The sequence below is a fragment of the Coregonus lavaretus genome, assembly GCF_964263955.1.
Source record: "Coregonus lavaretus genome assembly, contig: HAP1_SCAFFOLD_79, whole genome shotgun sequence".
NCBI classification, from domain to species: domain Eukaryota; kingdom Metazoa; phylum Chordata; class Actinopteri; order Salmoniformes; family Salmonidae; genus Coregonus; species Coregonus lavaretus.
The window spans coordinates 1349284-1369551 of NW_028157882.1; the positions used below are offsets into that span (position 1 = coordinate 1349284).

At 42.8% G+C, this 20268-nt stretch overlaps 1 pseudogene across 1 annotated transcript; it reads right to left on the bottom strand.

Moving 5' to 3' along the window:
• Nucleotides 1–2826: 2826 nt before the first annotated feature.
• On the bottom strand, nt 2827–19814 carry LOC311124718 (myosin heavy chain, fast skeletal muscle-like; annotated as a pseudogene). Its single transcript has 32 exons — nt 19599–19814; nt 17563–17709; nt 17228–17384; nt 16797–16824; nt 16436–16550; nt 16254–16346; nt 15838–15898; nt 15497–15595; nt 15056–15159; nt 14650–14788; nt 14255–14373; nt 13935–14084; nt 13670–13840; nt 13138–13441; nt 12742–12806; nt 12563–12650; nt 12329–12446; nt 12071–12194; nt 11286–11422; nt 10382–10637; nt 9916–10158; nt 9390–9566; nt 9148–9293; nt 8574–8664; nt 7320–7709; nt 7075–7201; nt 5490–5608; nt 4744–4940; nt 4422–4605; nt 4120–4285; nt 3690–3814; nt 2827–3019 (listed from the first exon to the last, which is right to left on the bottom strand). The product of its transcript is annotated as a myosin heavy chain, fast skeletal muscle-like (transcript).
• Nucleotides 19815–20268: the final 454 nt, after the last annotated feature.

Genomic DNA, 20268 nt, shown 5'->3' on the forward strand with positions numbered 1-20268 from the left:
TTCATTATCTAGGTCAGTGGTTCCCAAAGTGGAATTGACATTTAAAAAATATATGAATATTGATAGCAACAACAGATTAAACTAACAGGGATCTGTGGAAAATGGGTGCAATACAATACAAATCAAATCAAAATGTGTTGGTCACATACATGTGTTTAGCAGATGTTTTTGCGGGTGTAGTGAAATGCTTGTGTTTCTAGCTCCGACAATAATATAATTAACCCTTAGATGCACAAGAGGGAGACTCACAGTGATATTGGTATCCACAGTACTCCATCAATTATATATGTTTTCAACCCAATTCTTCTGGTATTTGTAATATACTGTATATTACCATTGATCAATTTTGGCATGTATTTATTTCAGTAGCAGTATGGCCACTAGAGGACGCCACTCGCCTGTTTTAATGCTATGAGATTTCTTCTATTATGGGAGGCTCGCGCTATGACAGTTGAGAGAAGTTTGCCAAGTGAGCCAACAGCAAGACAGAAGCACCGACATAAATACATTGTTATATCTTTATTTTGAAGGTAAGCGACTGGAAAAGCACTATATTCTAGACGGTAATGTTTCTGGAGTATGTATATATGTTTTTTAAGATTTATATGTTTTTTAAAGATTTAAGTTATGTTGTATTTTCACGTTTTTATGAACTTATGAAATAAGTGTATCATATTCCTCAAAATGTTGATTTTGAACATAAATGCTTCCTGATTAAAGCTTTTAAAACTGCTACATTTTCTCTCCGCTCCATGGCAAAATGTGTAGAATTGCAAGAAATTAGCTGGAAAATTACTAAATGTTCTCTCTTTCCAAAGGCAAAATAATTGTAGAACTGCAGAAAATTCATTTTAAAACTGCAAAATGTTGTTTCTGATGCCAAGAGGTGACTTTAAAATGTTATTTCCCAGGGGCCGAGACTTGATTTGTCCGGCTTGATTAGTCCGGCCATGCACTGCAGAAGTCATAGTAAAACCAAAGATGAAGACTTGTGGACAATGCCATGGCGACCATTGCTAGCTAAGCTCATGAGCAAAAACACATCATCGGGTCTAACGGTTGTGCTGAACTGCACATGTGCAGTCAAATCAAAAGCTTCTCCTTCGGTAGAAAGTTGTTTTTGATGAAAAATGGAAACGTGACCGTTTGTTACTTTCACTAGGTGGTAGTAAGGTCTTGCTTTTAGATTTCAAGAAAATTAACAACCAAGGATACATTTTCCACTTCTCCCATAAACATCTCAAACCCCACACCCCAGTCTGGTCTGCCAAGTCTGCCAAGTCCGCTTCGTAAGGGTTCCCAGAAGTCTTGCAATGTTGCACCTCTGGGTTTAGAAACGCCATGGTAAAATTACTTGGATGCTATTTTTATCGCACTCTAAAGTAGGAATTGTCTTCTGATATTATGAGGGGGTCCCTGATGAATTCGCTATCACAAAAGGGGTCCCAAGGCTAAAAGTTTGTGAACCCTTGATATAGGTGGTTTAGGGTGGCAGGTATCCTAGCAGTTCAACGTTGCTGGTTCAAATCCCGGAGCCTTTAACATGAACAATGTGTTGATGTGCAAGGCACTTAACCCTAATTTGGACTTCTATTGAGAGAAAGTGTCTCCTGTGTATTTTTATATATGATCAAATACATTTCCAGCAATCGGTCTTTCAATCCACCATAATCCACCCTGCTGTTAACTCACCCTGGACTCCAGTTTCTGGAGCTGCTTCTTGCCTCCCTTCATGGCCAGATTCTCAGCCTCATCCAGGCGGTGCTGCAGGTCCTTGACTGTGACCTCCAGGTTCTTCTTCATCCTCTCCAGGTGAGAGCTGGTGTCCTGCTCCTTCTTCAGCTCCTCAGCCATCATGGCCGCCTGGAAAAGTAGTTTGTTTAATTTATGCACCAATTGGCACCAATCATAACGTCTCTCTGACATCTTTATTGTGGTTAACCAGCCCAGCTACCATTGGCCCTTGGGGACAAATCAAGTTGATGTAATTCAAGGACTCACATCAGTGATGGCCTTCTTGGCCTTCTCCTCTGCATTCCTGGCCTCCTGGACGATGTCGTCCACCTCTCCCTGCACCTGCACCAGATCAGTCTCTAGCTTCTTCTTGGTGTTCAGAAGGCTGGTGTTCTATAGGAGGAAACAATATGATTTGTTTGACTCTCAAGAGAACCTACGATTCACAAGGCTGAAATTCTGAAATTCTAAAAGCAAGGACTGTCAAATTCCAGGTGTGTGTAAACGGTATGCTTGGTTTAGTTTAATTGGAAATGGCTTTTGACCAATACCTGGGAGTGCAGCAGTCCAACACGCTCGCTGGCGTCTACCAGCTCAGTCTCAGCCACTTTGCGGCCTCTCTCTGTCTGCTCCAGAGCAACTCTCAGCTCCTCGATTTCAGCCACCATCAGACCGTTTCTGCGCTCCACCATGGCTGCCTGCTCCTTCATGTCCTCTGCAGCGCGGACGGCATCATCAAGATGCAATTGGGCATCCTGGGGTTTACAATGACATAGGTTCATTAGGACTTGTGGAAGTAGGGGCGATAGGATCGATCAGTGACAGAAATGTGAATTGGTACGAATTTCTCCAGTATCGTTACATTTAGTACATAAACCACTCTATTCAATTTCTCTGTTCTTTTATTTTCTACAGATTTACAAACAAATCCCTAGCCATGTTTAGGTTTTTGAACCTGATGTCCCAGTCCCTTTACCTTGAGCTGTCCCTGTACGTTCCTCAGCTGTTTCTGGGCCTCAGCGGCCTGCCTGTTGGAGTGGCTCAGCTGAATCTCCATCTCGTTCAGGTCTCCCTCCATCTTCTTCTTCACCCTCAGGGCATCATTCCTGCTCCTGACCTCAGAGTCCAGGGTGCTCTGCATGGAGTCAACCACCCTCTGGCTGTTCCTCTTGATCTGCTCCATCTCCTCATCCTTCTCAGCAATCTTCCTGTCCACCTCACCCTTGATCTGGTTCAGCTCCAGTTGCACACGCAGAATCTTGGATTCCTCGTGCTCCAGTGTGCCCTGGACAAACAAAAGCAGTCAGGCGAATTGTGTTCAATACATTTGGATATAGGAATTGAATATACCCTGAGTGTACCAAACATTAAGAACACCTTCCTAATATTGAATTGCCATTTTGCCCTCAGAACAGCCTCAATTCGTTCGGGTATGGACTTTACAAGGTGTTGAAAGCATTCCACAGGGATGCTGGCCCATGTTGACTACAATGCCTCCCACAGTTGAGTCAAGTTGGCTGGATGTCCTTTGGGTGGTGGACCATTCTTGATACAAATGGGAACTGTTGAGCGTGAAAAACCCAGCAGCTTTGCAGTTCTTGACACATTTAAACATGTACGCCTGGCACCTACTACCATACCCCGTTCAAAGGCAATTAAATATTTTGTCTCATTCACCCTCTGAATGGCACACATACACAATCCATGTTTCAATTGTTTCAAGGCTTAAAATTCCTTATCTACACTGATTGAAGTGGATTTAACAAGTAACATCAATGCAGGATTATAGCTTTCACCTGGATTCACCTGGTCAGTCTATGTCATGGAAAGAGCAGGTGTCCTGAATGTTTTGTACACATATGACTACAATAAACACCAATACAAGGAGCATTAGACTGTAGCTGGCATTGGCTAGTGTAACACTGCTTTTCCCATCAAACAGCTGTAGTTTGTACCTCAGCCTCCTCCAGAGCGGTCTGGATCTCAGACTTCTCTGTCTCCACGGTCTTCTTGGCCTTCTCCAGCTCATGGATGCTCTTGCCAGTCTCTCCGATCTGCTCAGTCAGGTCAGAGATCTCCTCTGCACACACACACACACACACACACACACAGGAGCAGTTTAGACGTGGGATATTTTCAGTGGATATCACCAATGTACTGAAGTTGACATTGAATCATAATAACAGTTAATTAATTAACAGCACTTCATGCGGTCTTGCAAATCTAATTGCCCTCCACATCCTTGGGTTTAAAAAAATATATATATTTTGAACTGAACATGAAAACTCTGAAATGGTGTAATAGTAATTTGGATGATTACAGTTCCCTCCATTTTCAAAACACTAGTCAAACATGAGCCAAATAGAACTGCTGTCAAATGCTCACGTTGCAGGTTCTTGTTCTCTCTCTTCAGGGTCTCCAGATGATCCAGAGCCTCCTCGTAGGAGTTCTTCATCTTGAAGAGTTCAGTGCTCATAGAGCGAGCCTCCTTCTGAGCTCCTTCCAGCTCAGCCTGACCCTCCTCATACTTCTGCTTCCACTCTGCCAGAACCTAGGGAAATACATGGGATTATCATTAGAAGTCATAGATGAAGAGTTTTGATTCATAAATATGCTACAATTATACTACAATTGATCATATTGCAGACAGTAAATATCACCCAAGGGTGAGGTTTCTTTCTTTTGACCTTGTCAAAGTTCCTCTGCTTCTTGTCGAGGTTGGCGGCCAATGCATTGGCTCTCTCAACGTCAATCATGAGGTCCTCCACCTCTCCCTGCAGCCTCTGCTTGGTCTTCTCCAGGGAGGCACACTTGGAGTTGGTCGCCTCAATGGTCTCCTCAGCCTCCTGCAGACGCTGGGCCAGCTTCTTCCTGTTGGACAACAGAGGGAGGTTTTAGGGGCTGAAACAAATGTTACAATTCATGTTGATGTAGCATTTTCTCAAAGCCCCCTACCACCCTCACCATCCACACCATATATTTGAGTTTTTTCTGTTGCGTGTGACTCACTTGGCCTCCTCCAGCTCCTCTGTGCGCTGGATGGCATCAGTTTCATACTTAGTCCTCCACTGAGCCACCTCACTGTTGGCCTTTGACATGCCGCGTTGCAGCTCTGCCTTGGCCTCCTGCTCCTCCTCAAACTGCTCCCTCAGGAGGTCACAGTCATGGCGGGCAGACTGGACACCGTGGGCCAGTGCGTTTTTAGCCTGTGAGAGAGAAAGACAAAGAGAGATTTGAGAGATAGTCAAACAAATTATAGTAAAGTCTCTGAGGGTGGCGTAGTCACCATCTATATGAATATATGGCTCTAAACCAGGGTTGTCCAACTGGCGGGCCACAATATTATTTGGCCCCTCAAGTTTTCGGGGGTGGGGGACCATAGAAGACAGTAAACACATTTTTGGGGAAATCTGTTCCAAAGTTTTCTTCAGGACAGGGGGCCTACCCCCCCTCAGGACCGCACCCCCAGCCATCCTCACGTACTTTGTGACCCCTTCGATTTTTATTGTGGGGTGCATGACGCCCATGTATGTGATCGTATAGAAATGTAAGCAAGGTTTGAAATAATAATGTTTTAGTCAAATATTTTATCTGTTTGTGCTTCTTGCGTTCAATTTTCAGTCTACAAATTATTTGTAATTATGTTCCGGCCCCTAGACCATCCGCTCAAGAAAAAAATCAGCACACCGCTGAATCTAGTTGATGATCCCTGCTCTAAACTCTGTGGTCGGTGGAGTCCATTTTGGGTTCCTTACCTTGACCTCTTCCTCAATCTGCCTCTTCAGCTCCTCCACCTGCTGAGTGAAGGCCTGTTTGCCTCTGGTCAGCTGAGACACCAGGGCTTCCTTCTCCTCCAGCTGGCGGCCAAACTCACCTGCAGGGATAGAGGGACATCTTGTTAATGAGGTCTATGTTCTCCAAGATTGAAAATGGAGTTTGAGGTATTGTAGGGCAATGTTAGGTGGTGAATAGTATACCAGGACCAGTGGAGGCTCCTCAGAAGAGGAAGTGGAGGACCATCCTCCTCAGTGAAATTCATTAAAAATAAAAATAGTGAAACATAAAAAAAGTTATCCTTTTTAGATAAAACTACGCTAAATATATTCACGTCACCAAATAATTGATTAAAACACATTGTTGCGAAATGAAGGTCTACAGTAGCCTTCACAGCACTCTGTAGGGTAGCACTCTTGGTACATTGACTTCAATACAAAACCTAGGAGGCTCATGGTTCTCACCCCCTTCCATAGACTTACACAGTAATAATGACAATGTACTGCAACCTATCATAGCTCTTGCAGCATGAACTGACATGTTTCTTTTTTCACTTTCACTTAGCTAGCGAATGCAGCTTGCTAGTTTAGCCTACTCAAACACCCGGCTCAAATGCTATGTTAGTTAGCTGGCTATGGCTATCCAACACTGGAACTCTTCCAAGTCAAGGCAAGCTTTTGGTTTTATTAATTTATTGCCGGTGGAACTGCTAAACTGCTTGCTGACTGTACTGCATGATTGTAGCGGGTTTACTAACGTGTTAGTTATAGTAGCTATGTTGACGAGCTATGGTGACAACACTGTAGGCTGTGTGTAGCAGTTAGTGGTTATGATATGAAGGTTTGGATTGGAAAGTTTTGTTTTCGCCTGATCACAGACAGCTGATGTGTTTTGCACTGAAGTCCAGATGTCAAGGGAAAAGGTGAGAGGAGGAGAGCGCGTAGATGCGAGAAGGAATTATACAACGAGCAAAATGATCATGCTTTTTGTATGTGGCTTCTATGAAAGTGAACTGTGTTTGCGTGTGATCAGGGATGTATTCATTCCGCCGATTCTGTTGGAAAACGTTTCTTAAACGGAAGCAAATGGAACAAAATGAGGATAAACATACCTGAATTTGTCCAATAGAAACTCTCGTTTCCAACTGTTGGACTAATGATTACAACCTAGATCAGCTAGATGCAGGTAAGAGTGTGCAAGGCGGTATTGAATGTGTCACTGTCTCTCACCTCGATTACTCTAATTTTTCTCTCAACCTGTGCACCTACGTTGTAAACTTTCATTCATAGGCTGTAGAAACCTCATGATAGGTATAGGGAAAATGTTAGTATCATGTAGTAGCCTAAACCTATCGATGTTACATTGAGCTGGGTGAATCAAATATGAATGAGTCATCCAATATGCTGTAATAGAAATAAGGCCATGCTCCTAAAAAAATGAAGCATCCTCCTTCATCTTAAACATCACCGACCGCCACTGATGTGGACTATGGACATAAATCCACAACACAGTTTATTGTGTTCTACTGAAGTAAAGCATTAGTTTGTTGTTCATTGTTGATGGTACCATTTTCTGTCAGGAGTCTGGCCCTCTGTCCGCTGATGTCGTTGACCTGGCGAACATTCTCATCATTCTTAGTCTTGAGCTCGCTCAGCTGGTCCTCAAGAGTACGGCACATCTTCTCCAGATTGCCCTGTTAGTGAAACATGTACCATCATTACTTTATATATGTGACTGTCAACTTCAGTTCACTTGAATGGTAATGTAGTTGACCCTCCTCAACACTGCTTGACCAAAACATCACTACTCACCTTAGCCTTGGCGACGGCCTCCATGTTGCTGGAGAGGTCATCAATCTCCATCTTGTACTCGCTCTTCTCCTTCTCCAGCTTCTGCTTGACGCGCTGCAGGTTGTCGATCTGCTCCCCAAGCTCAGCCACACTGTCAGCCTGCTTCTTGCGCAGAGCGGCGGCTGTGGCCTCATGCTGCAGGGTGGACTCTTCAAGATCACGACGCAGCTTCTGGAACTCAGCCTCACGCTTCTTGTTCATCTCAATCTGAGCAGCAGTGGCGCCTCCGGCCTCCTCTAGCCTCTCGCTGATCTCCTCAAGTTCCCTGGAGAGATCGGCCCTCTGCTTCTCAACCTTAGCCCTGGCAGCACGCTCAGCCTCAATTTCCTCCTCCAGCTCCTCAATACGGGCCTAGAACAGGGGGCAGAAGCAGGGGGGATGAACACTACAATATAGTTGAAACAATTGAACCTAAAAAAATAATAATAGTATGTATATTTTGCATAAATGTGTTAATACAAAGACAGTTAATATATTCAGTAGACAGTGTCCAATGCGGGAACCAAAACATTTACATTTTAGTCATTTAGCAGACGCTCTTATCCAGAGCGACTTACAGTTAGTGAGTGGATACATTTTTATTTATTTTTCATACTGGAATCGAACCCACAACCCTGGCGTTGCAAATACCACTCTACCAACTGAGCTACATCCCTGCCGGCCATTCCCTCCCCTACCCTGGAGGACTTGTGCGCCGCCCAATGGGTTTCCCGGTCACGGCCGGCTACGACAGAGCCTGGATTCGAACCAGGATCTCTAGTGGCACAGCTATCACTGCGATGCAGTGCCTTATACCACTGTGCCACAAAACCACAATTAAGAAGCATCATCTTTACAACAGTAAGAAGCACTAGCAAGAAACACCATCTTCCAACAAACTGAGCCATCAGAAGCAACCGGGAAAAATGTGTGCTACAGGAATAATGTTTTTCAAGAAATGATTCAAGTCTGTGCTTTCCTGTACTGGAGCTTTGATCCTGTACTGTACCTGGGTGTGTCTGTAGCTTAGATCCTTATATCCTGTACTAATATACACTAATATATTCAGTAGACAGTGTCCCATGCAGGAACCAAAACCACAATGGTAAGAAGCACCAACAAGAAACACCATCTTCCAACCTACTGAGCCATTAGAAGCCACCAGGAACACTGTCTGCTACCAGAAAGTGTTTTTCAGGAAATGATTCAGGTGTGGGCTTTTATCCTGTACTGTACCTGGAGTTCCTTGATCTTCTTCTGCAGCTGAGCTCCCAGAGACTGCTCATCCTCAATCTTGCTGAGGAGCTGAGTGGTCTCAAACTCCTTCCTAAGAAACACAAATACGCCAATTGCAGAGTTGGTTTCGGTTCGATAGTGTAAAGGGAGAGCATCATACCATTCACTTTGCTTTTAAAGGGATACTTCAGCATTTTGGAATCTACTTCCACAGAGTCAGATGAACTTGTGGATACCATTTTTATGTCTCTGCATCTAGTATGAAGGAAGTTAGAAGTAGTTTTGCGAGCCAATGCTTACTAGCATTAGCACAATGACTGGAAGTATATGGTATCTACTAGCATGCTAGCAGTTACTATAGACTTCCAGTTATTCCGCTAACACTAGTTAGCAACTTCAAACTGCATGCAGAGACATAAAAATGGTATCCACGAGTTCATCTCAGTCTGGGGAAGTAGATAAAGGGCTTCCTGAAGTATCCCTTTAAGAATCACATGTATATGCTGATTCATAATTACAAGAATTAGCCAAAAACAGGTAGCAGGTAATACTGTTGTGATTTGTTTGTGTTTACTTCTTGATTTTCTCATCAGCCTGCTGCTTGTCATTCTCCAGGTCCATTATGGACTCCTGGGCGAGTTTCAGATCTCCCTCCAGCTTTCTCTTGGATCTCTCTAGGTCCATACGGAGCTTCTTCTCTTGCTCCAGAGAACCCTCAAGCTATAAGATAAAAACAAATATATTATTAAAATCTAAACAACTGAAGATAATATCATCTTACATTCTATCATGGTTAAAATGTCGAACTCCACTCACGTCATCCACTTGCTGTTCCAGCTTGGTCTTGGCCTTGGTCAGAGTGTTGACTTTGTCCTCCTCTGCCTGCAGGTCGTCCAGTGTCTGCTGGTGGGCCTCTTGGAGGGCTTTCTTCTCCTTGGTCAGCTTGGCAACACTCTCATCCATAGATGCCATCTCCTCTGTCAGGTTTTTAACCTGAAAATGGTCACAACATAATTATACTTCACCATAAAGGGGAGATTTAGTTTGTTATATTTTACATTCATTTAAATTAGAAATGTGTCAACAAGTACTGTACTATAGATTCAACACTAGATGGCAGTGTACACCATGCCGGTGTACTGAGTGGAAGTCATAAATGAGTGGGGAACAGAACATGCAATGAATGTGGGGAGTACCCCGAAACTGAAATTTCACTATTTTGTGTCTTAAGTTTTCCTTCACCTATAATACAACTTGAATTCCATTTCTGTTAAGCTATGTTTTGAGTTGATTATTGTTTGGATTATTGTTTGGTTAGACTGTCTATGGTAAAACACAAGACCTTGTTTTCAGTGGCGTGCTTCTCCTTCTCCACTTTGGCCAGGGTGAGCTCCAGGTCATCAATGTCCTTCTTCAGCTCAGAGCACTCATCCTCCAGCTTCCTCTTCTTGGCAGTCAACTCAGCATTGATCTCCTCCTCATCCTCCAGCCTCTCGGTCGTCTCTTTGAGTTTGGCCTCCAGCTGGATCTTGCTCTTGATGAGCCCCTCGCACCTTTCCTCGGCATCGTTCAGACTCTCTCCTTCCTGGTTTCAGAACACGAGGACAAATCAGAGGCCTCACTTTGTGTATCAAAATATACACTTTAGTCAAAGAGGTCAGATTAAATCAATAGAAATTCATGAAATAAATACAGCATATTTTAATAAATACAGCCACATACTTTACAGAGAATTCATATGTGTGTGTGTTCATCTGTGTATTCATGTGTGTGTAAATGTGCCCTTATGATGGTCGTCTTTCACTCACCGATGCAACTTGAAGTGCCAGGTCATTCTTCTCCTGCGTCAGGGCCACCAACTTCTCCTCCATTTGCTTCTTTGTGGCCAGAGCCTTGGCCAGGTCTGCCGTCATCTTCTCATAGTTCTCCTTCATGTTGGCCAGCTCCTTCTCAGTCTCAGCGCTCTGCAGCAGGGGCTTGATCTTGAAGTACAACTTCATCCATGGCCAGGTTTTCACATTCATGAATGAGCGGACGTTGTACTGGATGGTGAAAATGGAATCTCTGGTCGACAGAAAGGACAGAGTTACATGGTGAGTGATATCCCACTGGGCGCAAATGTCAGTTCAACATCTAGTTTTGATTTACATTTGGTTGAGTTGTCAACTAACGTGAATTCAACGTGAGAAATCAACCAAAAATGTCACCATGTTATTGTTTTTAGGTTAAAAGTTGGGTGAAAAAATAGAAATTTCCATGTTGATTCAACGTCATCACACTGAATGTTTTGGTTGAAATTATGTGGATATAACGATGATTCAACCAGTTTTTGCATATTGGGATGCTTAATAAAGCTACATTCTGGGAGTCGAAGAACAACAAAACCAGCACCACCTTTTGTATACAGCTGAGGAATAGGGCTAGGGTAATGTAACCCCTCTGAAACTCATAGACAGCTCTCTAGATGCAAGGACTGACAGGTGATGCTGAGCTCATGAGGCATTTTATATTTTTCAAAAATGAACGGGTTAATATCACAAATGTATATGCCAATTGAACAGCTTGCCACATCCCAAACTGCAACTTTAATAGAGCATTATAAGACGTACTTTCTCATTCTGAACAACTCACAGCATATACAGCATGTCATCATAATGCATTAGATACAGGTGGTTGACAGTATGCTTTGCCAATATGTCCACTATTCCTCACCTCCTCTCCATCATCTTGGTGAACTCTCTCCTCATGAGGAATCCACGGCTGAGAGCCTGGACCATGCCGACCAGAGTGGCCAGCTTCTCATCTCTCATCTCCTCCAGGACACCCAGAAGACCGGCTTTGAAGAACACCTGAAACACAGGTTAGCATGGTCAATGGAACCACAGATGGTGACAGATAGAAAGGGTTGAATCAAAAGAGGGGAACAACTCCACTAGATTGATTCCAACTACAAACTTTGCAATACTTACAAACAAACCATGGGATAGGTTGTTTATAAGTTGTAAGTTATTGTACAGTTTTACAGTGCCTTCAAAAAGTATTCACACCCCTAAACTTTCTCCAGCCTGAATTTAAAATGGATTACATTGAGATTTTGTGTCACTGGCCTACACACAATACCCCATAATGTCAAAGTGGAATTATGTTTTCAGACACATTTTTACAAATTAATAAAAAAGGAAAATGCTTACAAACAAACCATGGGATAGGATGTTTCTAAATTGTTAGTTATTGTACAGTTGTAGATTAATAATGTCCACAGATACAGATAACTGCAGCCATACCACTCATGATAATGAGTTTAGTTTCTCTTCTATACTTCTATGACGTTGAAGTAAAAAACACTACAATGTTTTTCCACCTTTTCCTTTGGTTAAATGAAGAAGAAAGAACAAAAGGATGGATAGATCAACTGCAGAGATTTTATATGGTAAGGGTTTAAATTATCATTGAAGTAGTGTTTTGTTGTCAGCTTTTGCTGGGGGTATTTGACTGACCTTGGTGTGTCCAAACTTGTAATCTTCGTGATTCACATCAATGGACCCAAGCAGCTTCTCAGAAGCCTTCTTGTTGTCCATGAACTGACCCTCAGGGATGACACTGGCATTCAGTACTTTGTACCTGAATGAGTAGACATTTTTAACACATGTCAAGTTGTAAGATGTTTGTTACATTTCATAAAGGTAAGCCTATTCTGATGCTGGGAAAACCCTTGGAGCAGATCTTTCTGTGTGTGTGTGTGTGTGCTTGTGTACCTCTGCTTGAAGTCAGCATAGATGATTCTGCTGGGGAAGCCCTTTCTGCAGATCCTGATACCCTCCAGTACACCATTACACCTGAGCTGGTGGATAACCAGGAAGTTCTCCATCAGACCTGGTAAAACAAACCAAGTCTCTTTTAATACTCATAAACAGGTTAAAGATTGAGATTGTTAAAGTCACTGATACTGTACTGATAAGATGTAATATTTAACTCAATATTTATTGTACCTGGAGTCTTTGACTCGTTGGGGATCAGGCAGCGCACAAAGTGAGGATGAGTGCTCCTCAAGTTGGTCATCAGCTTATGTAAGTTCTCCTGTAAGAGGGTTACAAACCATTTTCTCAGAAATCATTTATGATTATCAATGCAACTTTTGAAGGACTGAATACACATTTCAAAAGCTCACCCTGAACTGGGAGGACACAGTCTGCATGGAACCACCCTTCTTCTTGCCTCCTTTCTTGCTTGTATCTGTTAAAATGGGAAAAGTTCAAGATAACTAGAAAAGTACATTTCCTAGAATGGAATAAATAGAATAATAATAAGAGTATGTAAGAAATCTAGAGTGGTCTTGTCTCCAGAAAGCACATTAATTATAAACCAGATAATCTCTGGTTAACTTCACACTTATCTAGAGGCAAATGCTGCCAAGGAGATTATGTAAAATAACACCTATTATATGAGTAAATTAACCCAGTGATAAACCCTGAGAAATTGTTATATATTCAAAGACTTTAAAGAAATGTGGGTCTGAGTTGTAGCTAGTGCTTAATTAAATATTTTGACGTGTTGCTAGCCTTACCCTCTGGTGGGGCAGCGGGATACAGGGCAGCCAGAATTTTGACTCCTGACTTCCCATATAACTGACAAACTGAGTCGTTCAGGGGGTCCTTGTTCTTCTCCAGCCAGCCAGTGATGTTGTAGTCCACAGTACCAGCGTAGTGCACCAGGGAGAAGTGGGCCTCTGCCTTGCCTTTGGCAGGCTTGGGCTTCTCAAACGCCTTTGTTTTCCCAAGATGTTGGGAGTACAGCTTGTCCTTGAAGGTAGTGTCTGAAGACTTGGGGAACATGCACTCCTCTTCAAGGATGGAGAAGATGCCCAATGGCTTTACGAAAAGAGATGTATATCAAATTAGTGATATTTACATTTAGGATCACATTCATTCCTTTAGTAAACATGCTATTATATGATTATATTCATTTAGAGGCACATAATAGGAAACATATTGAGTTCTCAACAGTCAGATGCGTTGTCAAACTGTGATAATGTCTCACACAGCGATCCCTATGAGCTTTGCTGTTGCGGTCCAATATAATCCTCACAGACAGTTTACCTTCTCAATAAGCTCAATGCAGGCAGCCAAGTCCATGCCGAAGTCAATGAAGGCCCAGACGATTCCCTCCTTCTTGTACTCCTCTTGCTCCAGGACGAACATGGTGTGGTTGAAAAACTGTTGCAGTTTCTCATTGGTGAAGTTGATGCACAGCTGTTCCATGCTGTTGTACTGTTGATGGAGTTTTAAAAGGGATAATTTCATCATACAAGGCTGTAATCCATCTCAATCAAAATGAATTATCTTGTTCTGGTCTCATACTCACATCAAAGATCTCAAACCCGGCAATATCGAGCACACCGATATAGAACTGCCTTGGCTGCTTGGTGTCCAACATTTCGTTGATACGGATGACCATCCACAAGAACATCCTCTCATAGATAGACTTGGCCAGAGCCATGACTGAGTTATTAACCTGCAATGATAATACCTCAAATTAATACATGAGATATTGACCATGTCCAGTGATAAGGTGATAATAATTTTGGGAAAACAACAACACTATCCAAAAAAAGCAATGCACTCTTTCCCAAAATAATTCTGGTCCACAGAGAAAATGGTAGATGCTGTGTTTGGCCGCCTTACCTGAGGCACAGTCTGTCCCTTGGTCACATACTCGTTGCCGACCTTCACTCTGGGGTAGCACAGAGCCTTCAACATCTCAGCTGAGTTCAGGCCAAGCAGGTAGCCGATTTTATCAGCCACTGGAGAGAGAACCAACAACAACAGAATCAGGAACACAAGATGGTTTCTGATGTCAAACTGGCAAAATAGTTTGGTCAACTTCTTTGTCAGTTAGGTTTTGATTCACCCACATCCATAATTTAAAATAATTTCTGGAGGTTGGAATTTGTTCTCTAGAAATGATCTCCTGCCTGACTTTCATGTGTCACTGTCTGTCTTACATGTTCTATTTCTACGTTTGGGACTGGGAATGGGACTAATGCTTTACATATTGTATATCTATGAGTGGGACTCACCCTCTGTGCCGTCTGGCTCGGCCTGCTCCTCACGCTGCTTCTGCTTGAATTTCAAGTTGCCGTGGTGCACTACAGCTCCTGTGAGCTTGTAGATGCCAACCTTCTCATCATTAGTGAAGCCCAGGATTGTAATGGCATCCTGGCATTAAAGAGGAAGTACAACAGTGATGAACTGAACGGTAGTTTGCTCAGTTACACTACAGTTCTGCGCTGCTCAATGCAGAACAATGGGATGGATAGATTTGACTGGCTTCTCTGTTCCAAATGATAACGCTTGGCCAACACACTAGTAGATGGCAGCACAAAAGGAGTTTTACACAGTTCCACAGGGTACTTAGTGGCACTCTCTTGTGGATGTCGTACCCATTCCCTATCTAGAGTTTGGTTAACCCTTTGTTTGACTCACGTCTGTGGCATCCAGCTCTTCATTGTCATTGATGCTGGCCACAGTGATCTGACCCTGGCTGCACATGGGGAAGTCGTAGGGGTTGGTGGTGATGAGCGCCATTTCTTTGGATGACAGAGAACAGCTTGTCAGTTAAATCTCTTAGAATTCTGCTGTCCTACCTTTACAGTATCTCTCCCTCCTTTACTCAATAGATGGACTCAAGGATACATGTAGCATATAATAAATAGCATCAAAAGAGGGGACTGAGACTTGTGGACTAGTGTGATCACAATCCATTACTAGATAGATTTTTCCCAAAGACCTGACCCATGTCTAGATGCCTTGTTACCTTGGATGTACTCATTGTAATAGTATTATTAGTGTAGACTATGAACATTTTTAATAAGTTCCACAGATGGGGGTGTGAATAATTTCCCATGAACCTCTACTTTGCCGTACCAACTATCTCAGGTTTGTGGCCTGTCATCATCTGGAAGAAGATGTGGTAGCCTCTCTCATCGGGCAGCTGGAAGGACACTCTGGACTTCTCCAGCAGGTCTGAGGGAGAAAGATTGAGTGAGTGAGTGAGTGAGTGAGTGAGTGAGTGAGTGAGTGAGTGAGTGAGTGAGTGAGTGAGTGAGTGAGTGAGTGAGTGAGTGAGTGAGTGAGTGAGTGAGTGAGTGATGAGTGAGTGAGTGAGAGAGAGATTGTAATATTAGATAACATTCGATGATATCATCTCCAACAAAGAATCTGTGTGAATTTAGGAAAGCATTGAGAAACAATCAAAACCAACTCACAGGTTTCAATGTCAGCTTTAGCCAGTTTACCACCTTGGAAGTGAATCCTGATGAATTTACCCTATAGTCGAGCATGGGGGTTAGAAATAGGTCAACAAATACATCTAACATTTGTTATTGGAATGTTACAGTTTGTTGGACATTTATTGATATAACAATTGGGAACTACTGAAATAAATTTTTGCAATATAAGGTAACTTCCACAGAATGCCCTTCATACTTGGGGCGGCAGGTAGCTTAGTGGTTAAGAGCGTTGTGCCAGTAACCGAAAGGTCGCTGGTTCTAATCCCCAAGCCGACTAGGTGAAAAATCTGTCGATGTGCCCTTGAGCAAGGCACTTAACCCTAATTGCTCCTGTAAGTCGCTCTGGATAAGAGCGTCTGCTAAATGACTAAAATGTAAATGTAAATACTTACAAAGCGAGACGAGTTGTCGTTCCTCACTGTCTTGGCATTACCGTAAGCCTCCAGCAGAGGGTTAGCTGCAATGATCTGATCCTCAAGAGACCCCTGATTGAGACAAACACAAGTTGCTCAGAAACTGGTAAAGTAATTTTTTCTTGAAATGTGTTAAAAAGGCAAACATGAGCCCAACCTACCTGCATTTTGCTGGGGTCTGCTTCCTTCTTCTTCTCGCCACTAGACACTGCAATGGTGGCGAAGTACTGGATGACACGCTTGGTGTTGACAGTCTTTCCTGCACCGGATTCTCCACTGGTTTATATGACAGAGAAAGAGGGGTTTTAGTTACATGTTTGAGTGTCAGATTGGCTTTCACTAAGAAATAGCATAGAAAAATACACTGTTGACCTGTTTTCTAATATTCCCATTTATCAACTCATTATTACACATAGCCTAATGCTCTAATCCATTCATAATGTAATGTATTTCATCACACCAAGAGACCCAACTTATTACAATAGAAACACCTTCTCAATGACATTTTAGTAAACAACTTACGTAATCAGGACGGACTGGTTCTCCTTATCTGGAACCAAAAAACATATTGCTTATCATACTCAAGCAACATTATGGGTACATTATTGCATTCATAGCATGAATTTCATTATGGAACATTTCCCATTCAAAATCAGAAATCGGATATTCCCAGCAAACTGTTCTAACCTAGACTAGAAAACAGTAGATACCTCTCCAAAGCATATTTTAACTTCCATTCATCCATCCATAAACACTTACGGACTTATGGACATCCATCCAACCATCCAACCATCCAACCATCCAACCATCCATCCATCCATCCATCCATCCATCCATCCATCCATCCATCCATCCATCCATCCATCCATCCATCCATCCATCCATCCATCCATCCATCCATCCATCCATCCATCCATCCATCCATCCATCCATCCATCCATGAAAGCTCGTACCAATCAGCATGAACTGAAAGGCGTTGTCAGAGACGGAGAAGATATGGGGTGGAGCCTCCATCCTCTTCTTCCCTCTGTAGGCGTTGACAACCTCTGCATCGTACACGGGGAGCCACTTGTAGGGGTTCACCGTGGCACAGAAGAGCCCAGAGTAGGTCTGGATGAAAGTGATTAAATTAAATTAGGGGATTAACAACGTTAGATGAACTTTTACCTGGATTTATGTGAGGATGTGGGTGTACTTTGGTATACTGATGTGAGTCTACTGTATAGTACTGTATGTGTGTATTTCTTATGTTCATGTATGTGTGTGTTTGTATGTGCAGGTTTCTTACATAGATCATCCATGCTGCATAACGCTCTTTGAGGTTATACAACACAGAGGCTTCATTCAGGTAGGTCATCATGGCCATGTCCTCAATCTTGTCGTACTTAGGGGGGTTCATCTCGTAGATGTCTGCATCTTTGAACTCTTTTCCTTCCTGAAACAGTCAGAAATCTAGATTACACACAGATCAAAGTGGACATGACTGAATGCTTTTTGCTCATTAAATACAAGTTTAATCATTAAAAAAATGCATATCCACATTCAATCCAACTACTTTGTCATCACCCACTGACACATACAGTGGGGAAAAAAAGTATTTAGTCAGCCACCAATTGTGCAAGTTCTCCCACTTAAAAAGATGAGAGAGGCCTGTAATTTTCATCATAGGAAAATAAGTATTTGGTCAATAACAAAAGTTTCTCAATACTTTGTTATATACCCTTTGTTGGCAATGACACAGGTCAAACGTTTTCTGTAAGTCTTCACAAGGTTTTCACACACTGTTGCTGGTATTTTGGCCCATTCCTCCATGCAGATCTCCTCTAGAGCAGTGATGTTTTGGGGCTGTCGCTGGGCAACACGGACTTTCAACTCCCTCCAAAGATTTTCTATGGGGTTGAGATCTGGAGACTGGCTAGGCCACTCCAGGACCTTGAAATGCTTCTTACGAAGCCACTCCTTCATTGCCCGGGCAGTGTGTTTGGGATCATTGTCATGCTGAAAGACCCAGCCACGTTTCATCTTCAATGCCCTTGCTGATGGAAGGAGGTTTTCACTCAAAATCTCACGATACATGGCCCCATTCATTCTTTCCTTTACACGGATCAGTCGTCCTGGTCCCTTTGCAGAAAAACAGCCCCAAAGCATGATATTTACACCCCAATACTTCACAGTAGGTATGGTGTTCTTTGGATGCAACTCAGCATTCTTTGTCCTCCAAACACGACGAGTTGAGTTTTTACCAAAAAGTTCTATTTTGGTTTCATCTGACCATATGACATTCTCCCAATCCTCTTCTGGATCATCCAAATGCACTCTAGCAAACTTCAGACGAGCCTGGACATGTACTGGCTTAAGCAGGGGGACACGTCTTGCACTGCAGGATTTGAGTCCCTGGCGGCGTAGTGTGTTACTGATGGTAGGCTTTGTTACTTTGGTCCCAGCTCTCTGCAGGTCATTCACTAGGTCCCCCCGTGTGGTTCTGGGATTTTTGCTCACCGTTCTTGTGATCATTTTGACCCCACGGGGTGAGATCTTGCGTGGAGCCCCAGATCGAGGGAGATTATCAGTGGTCTTGTATGTCTTCCATTTCCTAATAATTGCTCCCACAGTTGATTTCTTCAAACCAAGCTGCTTACCTATTGCAGATTCAGTCTTCCCAGCCTGGTGCAGGTCTACAATTTTGTTTCTGGTGTCCTTTGACAGCTCTTTGGTCTTGGCCATAGTGGAGTTTGGAGTGTGACTGTTTGAGGTTGTGGACAGGTGTCTTTTATACTGATAACAAGTTCAAACAGGTGCCATTAATACAGGTAACGAGTGGAGGACAGATGAGCCTCTTAAAGAAGAAGTTACAGGTCTGTGAGAGCCAGAAATCTTGCTTGTTTGTAGGTGACCAAATACTTATTTTCCACCATAATTGGTAAATAAATTCATAAAAAATCCTACAATGTGATTTTCTGGATTTTTTTTCCTCAATTTGTCTGTCATAGTTGACGTGTACCTATGATGAAAATTACAGGCCTCTCTCATCTTTTTAAGTGGGAGAACTTGCACATTTGGTGGCTGACTAAATACTTTTTTCCCCCACTGTAACTGGTGATTCTTAACTAGTCAATAAAATGAATTCAATGTAATTTTTTAATAGCTGCGTTAAAGATGATGTATTTGAAGGTTATATTCTGCTTACAAAAAAAAGAAATGCTTCTTAATATATATTTTGTTAAAGATTTTATATTTTATATTGAAATATTTTTGATCATTTTGAAGATTTTTCAAGAAATTGAGTAATTGCACAAACTTGAAAACTTTTCAGATCAGGCTTACCTCCTTAGTGCCGTCAGGTTTGGTGACTGTTACAGTACACTTCCCGTCTGCCCTGGCAGTGATCAGACCCTTAAGGTACAGCTCCGCCTTGTCTGCCACATAGCAGGAGTTTTTTGAATCAAAGGGTGCGGCTTGTGCCTCCATCCTCTCCTTCTCAGATTTACGGAGGTATATGGCAGCCTTGCCGTAGATTTGCATCTCAGCGTCCGTACTCATGGTGACGGATCACTAGGAAAGAGATGAAACAAGAAACATGATTGACTCTGTGGTGCTTCCTCCCCAGTCAACAGAGTTAGGTGAGCGGTATCTCTCAGAATATTCTCAACACTTTTTATGTGAAGACTCAAACCATGTCTCACCTTCTTTTTCCCCTCCTACAGATGAATGTGTACTTCTTGGAGGACCCTGTGAAACATGTGAGTGTTGTGAAAACGCACAAGTCTAATGCAGTGGAGGCTGCTGTGCCATAATAATGGCTGGGGCGTAGCAAATGGAATGGAATACAGACACATGGAAACCACCACCATGGAAACCACCACCATGGAAACCACCACCATGGAAACCATGTCTTTCATGTATTTGATACCATTCCACTTATTCCGCTCCAGTCACTACCACGAGCCCGTCCTCCCCAATTAAGGTGCCACCAACCTCCTGTGGTGTAAAGCCT